Source organism: Mus musculus, chromosome 7, assembly GCF_000001635.26.
Source record: "Mus musculus strain C57BL/6J chromosome 7, GRCm38.p6 C57BL/6J".
NCBI classification, from domain to species: Eukaryota; Metazoa; Chordata; class Mammalia; order Rodentia; family Muridae; genus Mus; species Mus musculus.
The window spans coordinates 79,966,108-79,971,759 of NC_000073.6; positions in this window are offsets into that span (position 1 = coordinate 79,966,108).

The following is a 5,652-nucleotide window of genomic DNA, read 5'->3' on the forward strand; positions in this document are numbered from 1 at the left end:
AGTTGTTCTCTGGCCTCCACATGCATGGCCCTCCAATCAATCATCAATACCCCTCTCTCTCTCTCTCTCTCTTTCTCTCTCTCTCTCACACACACACACACACTTGATAATAATAAGCATATTTTTAAACAGAAAGTGAATGAGCGGTGAGTATATTCACACTGTTGTTTTAAGGGCTGACTTGTCTCTTAACACAGGACTGTTGGGAAAAGCTTAAGATTTCTGTGATATAGTTGCAGGTCTTGGTGAAGCAGGCAGGTAATGTCAGCACTGGGCAGGAGGATTACCAAGAGCTGTAGAGCAGCTTGAGCTACACCATTAGACACTGCCTCAAACACAAGAACAAACACACATACACACACACACACACACACACACACACACACACTAAGATTTCTGTGTTACACTCAAATATAATCAATATAGTCAAATAAAAACTCTTTCTGTGGTTCAAAAATAGATGCCAGTGTCTGCTCAATAGATCAGTGGATGCAGTCATGATCAATAAATATCACAGAGAATTCCTGAAGGGCCCTGACGCCGCAGAAGAGGCCATCCAAATTAGCTTTCCAGGCTGCTCCTAAGAATCCTGCTTCAGATCCCAAAGATCCATCTGAAAGAGACGCTGTTTATCATGGGGCCAGCATCGTTTGTGACCAAAGATCAGGTGCGTCTTCGGGAAATGGCAGACTTCAAACATGTTCAAAAATGTTTTATAGGTGGTCTACTTCCCCTGCCCCTGGGATTAGGAAGCATCCTGCGATTTTTCCAGGGGTGGTGCAAGCAAAGGACAGACCAATGAAAACAGTGCCACCCAAGTCTAGCTTGGTGAACCAAAGAGTATGCGGGGGTCATTTATAGGAGTGAATGCACCAGGCGGCTGCATTACAGAGAAGCCCACTGGGTCCCCCGACTCACGAAAGCCAAATGCCTAGCACACGCCACCCAGCTTGCATTTGCTCCACCAGATCTTCCCTCACCAGCATCTATAATACACAACATTGTTGTCTGTGGTCTGTTCTCTACTACATCTACAAACTATGCTGGCCCCCTGATAAACAAAGTCTCCATCAAATGGATCTTTGGGAACTATACATGCAAGAGAGAGAGAGAGAGAGAGAGAGAGAGAGAGAGACAGAGACAGAGACAGAGACAGAGACAGAGACAGAGAGCATTGCCCATATAACCTTAGAGAGCCACCTGGACCATGTAACTCTAAGATTTCTGTAACTTATGGGTTTCATCAGCTTCCTAAGTCTTACAGGCCTCTCCTTCCTCCAGAAGTCTCCAATTCAGAGGAAATAACTATGCTAAATTGTTTACTAGAAAAATCTTCGCCAGACAATGGTAGCGCACGCCTTTAATCCCAGCACTTGGGAGGCAGAGGCAGGTGGATTTCTGAGTCCGAGGCCAGCTTGGTCTACAGAGTGAGTTCCAGGACAGCCAGGGCTATACAAAGAAACCCTGTCTCAAAAAACAAAACAACAAAAAACCCTCAGAGCCTAGCCCCAGTGACACACCCCCACCAACAAGGTGACACCTCCTAATCCTTCCCAAACATTTTACCAACTGGGGACTAAGAACACAAACAAATGAGCCTTGGGGGCAGGGGGGTGGGGGGCCATTGTCATTCAAGCCACTATAACTGGTAACACACAACTAAATACATTTAATTATTTGATGTCACTGTTGTCCTCAGGAGCCATGTGATGACACCTGCACCTAGTGACAGGTAGTGATTCCTGATTCTGCCATGGCTAAGGAAACACTTGCATGGCTTGATCCAATTGCTTGGGTTTCTTTTCAGTTTGAAGGTAAGGGTGGGCACTCTACAAATAGCTCATGAGTTTTCAGCCACCAGGCTAGGGTCCTCAGCTATGGTTGGACAAAAGTAAGAAGTCCATCATGGTATGCTGCTGCATGACACAGCTCACAGATCACAATAATGTACTGGCTATTCCGAAAAGCTAGGGAAAGGGGACTCTTCGTCTTCTTCGTCTTCATCTTCCTCTTCCTCTTCGTCTTCTCCTCCTCTTCCTTCTCCTTTCTCTTTCTTTTTTTCTCTTTTTCTTTTTTCTTTTGGCAGTGCAGGGCTTTGCAGCTAAAGTGTCACATCTGCAGGCAGAACTGACCAATTGATCAGTTGATTGATTCAACCATTGATTCACTGTGGGCCGAAGCAAGAGTGGGGCTGAGGAGTATACAAACCTTGCAGATCTCATCGGCAGCAGTGGAATGGCTCCTCCACCTGCCCTGGGCCCTCAAGGTCCTGGCGTCCATGGGCCTGTGTCCTCATCGAGGTCAGGTAGCACAGTAGCCAGGTTAAACTTCCTCTTCCCAGCAGCACCTGGAATGCCTCCTTATGCAAATGAGGCACTCCCAGAACCCTGGCCTCAGCCAATCATGTACACTCTCCCCCATAGACCCACCCTACCCACTCAGCAAAGGTTACATAGCCTTTGTTCCCCCACCAATTAAATGAGCTGCTCCCTGGATCCTGTCTCTGCAGAGTCTGTTTGTATGATCACTTGCCACTTAAGGTCTTTGCTTGCTGCCTAAGGTCTCCATCGCCCCCAGTCCCTCCCACCTCGATTTCCCTGATCACGCTGATATGGGGAGTGGCATGGGAACAGTTCACTGATCCATTGATTGAGATGAAATATCGCTAAGCCACCTAGGTTATCCTGAACTCCTACAACAGCCCGGGTAAAATACTGTGGTCCTCCTGCCTCAGGCTCCAGAGTAGCTGAGATTATATCCCTGTACTACTAGGCCCAACTAAAAGAAAAGAATTTTTAATGGCTGTACCAAAAGAAAATGATACTTATAGAGATACTTAAGATTTGAACCTTAGAGGCCTCAGGGGTTAAAGGTGACTACTGGGTTCAGTACTAAGTGCTCACATGACAGCTCGCAATGGCATATAACTCCAGTTCTCGGGGATTGGACCCCCTCTTCTGACCTCCTCAGTCTCCAACAGGCACATGGTGCGAATATATTCATTAGGGCTCACACATACACACATAAATCAATATTTTTTTATAAAAATTGCATGCCTGTAATAAACATTGATGCCTACATCAATGTCTGACCTCCGCACTATATAAACAGTCCCACGAATATAACTTAAGGCCATATTTATGTGTACATATGAGTATGCCTGTACATGTGAGTGTGTGTGTGTTTGTGTGTCTGTCTGTCTGTCTACCACATATGTACAGGAACCCATAGAGACCATGTGTCAGGTCCCCTAGAATTGGGGTGCTGGGAACCAAACCCAGGTCCCTTCCCAGCACAGCAAGTGCCCTCATCCCGAGTCACTCTCTGTCTCTCTCCTCGCTTTGTCAGCCAAGAGTCCTTTTTCTTTCTTTCAAAGCAATAATTTATCAAAGTAAATAGATTCAAATTTCCTCCCTACTACTCAGTCCTACTGCTAAGCATCGATATCTTTCTTTGTTTCTTCCTGGTTTTGCCTTTGCTTCTAAGAGTAAACATGACAGCTACTTCTTGATTTCTCAGGTTGGGACCTGCTCAGAGGACTTCCCACTCTCAGTGAAGTCTTATCAGGCTTTCTTCTGGCCAGGCCTTTCCCTCGTGCTTAAAATTCATATACAGTTCATGCAGAGTGCCATCATTTTTGTTTATTTTCTGGGAATAATTTTTCCCCTGAAATGAATTATTGCTTTATTTTTAAATTTATTTGATGATGGTTTCTACCCTGTCATCACTAATGCCCAACCCCCAGGCTGCCTAGATGCTGTCAAAGATGTCGGATAGTTTTGTTTTATTTTGTTTTGCCGTTCCTTAGTGCCTGGAAATAGGATTCCATGTGGCCCAGACTGGCTTGCCTCTCTCTTCTTCCACTGCGAAAATGCAGAAATATTAGACATTCACGTCCACACTTAGCTAATACTTCTTTTTCTAGAATTTAATTTTTTTTAATTTTATGTGTATGGTTGTTTTGCCTGCATGTGTGTCTGTGCACGGTTTGTGCATCTGGTTTCCTCAAAGACCAGAAGAGAGCAATGGATGGCCTAAAACTGAAATTACAGAAAATTGTGAGCTACCAAGTGGGTGCTGGGAATCCAACCTGGGTCCTCTGGAAGAACTGTCAGTGCTCTGAACTCCCAAGCCTCTCTCCAGCCATTTTTAAAATAGATTTTGGCAAGGTATGATAGTTCACAGCCTAGAACTCCCAAAGATAGTCTTGCCTCTCCCTCCCTGGTGCTGGGATTAAAGATGTGTGTCACAAATCGGTGACATCAAGCTGGGGTTTGCTCCTGCCATCCTGGAGCTTGGAGGGCTGAGTCAGGAGACTTGGAGTGAGTTTCAGGAGCTTCTGAGTGAGAACCCATCTCAGAGCAAAACTGTTAGCATCATCCTGGACTCCACCCCCTTCCACTCACTGGCTCCTTCCTCCTGGACTCCACCCCCATTCACTCACTGGCTCCTTCCTCTGGCTCAACCTCCTCTCTCAGGATTCCCAGGGGACTCCACCAGTCTCCTTGCCATGAGATCTGCTAAATCTGGGAGACCCACAGAGAGCATACCTAGAGACACAAGACACTAGCTAAGGTCTGCTCAGGATACATTCTGTTCTTCCAATTAGATTATTACTGCCTCTGTTTTCACTGAACCTCAGGCTGAAACAGGCATAACAACGCACACTGTACCTGTGAAAGAAGACCTGCCTTCCTGAGTCGGGCTTATCTTGTGCCATTATTAACCCCAGTCCCACCCATTGTCCTAGGTGTGATTTCATCCTCTGTGGCTGAGCGGTGCTCTGTGGTGTGTGGACAAAACATTTCCTCACTACTCAGAAAGCCGGTGTGGAAGGAAGGAGAGGTGTTGACCTGGGCTGGAGAGATGGCTCGCTGGCTAAACTTACCTGCTGCACAAAAGCATGAGGACCTGAGTTCAGATCTCGACAACCACATAAGAAGCTGGGCGTGGTCCTGCAGACACCTGTAACCCCAACACTAGGGAGAATAGAGACAAGAGGACCATGGGGACTCAAGGCTATGAGCATAGCTGAGAAACACATGTCCAGGCTCAGGGAGAGAGAGACCGGCCTGAAGGGGACAAAGGCAGAGCATAACAAAGGGCATCCAATCCCATCTAAGATCACACAGGCATGAGCACCCACACATACACACGTGCACTCTCCATACACATAGACATGCATACATACACATGCACACTAGCAAAACTAAGAAGGAAAGCAAGAATTCTTAGCTAATTAAGACTTCTCAGCAAAGCCAGATCTGCTTCTCGTGTGACATTCCAATTTGGGGCACTGAGGAATGATGGAATGGAAGCTACTGAACTTGCACTTGAGTGATCAGAGACACAACAATATATGATATTAGGAGAGCTTATACACCATACAGGAAAATGAAGGAGGGGAGACAAGACTGCGGTGCTATAGGAACCAGAAAAGAAAAGAATTTCTAAAGAAGTAATTAGTGCAAGGACCTAAACTCAATAGTGGAGTGTGTCACTAGACACCAGGTGGGGAACAGAAGGAATGATCAATAGAGACTTGGTCCTGAATCAACATGGAGAAGAGGCAGAGTGCTCAGAGGTATTCAGCACCTTCAAGCTGTTCTCTCAGTTAATTGTCACAGTGCTGTGAGGTCTGCCTGACAACAG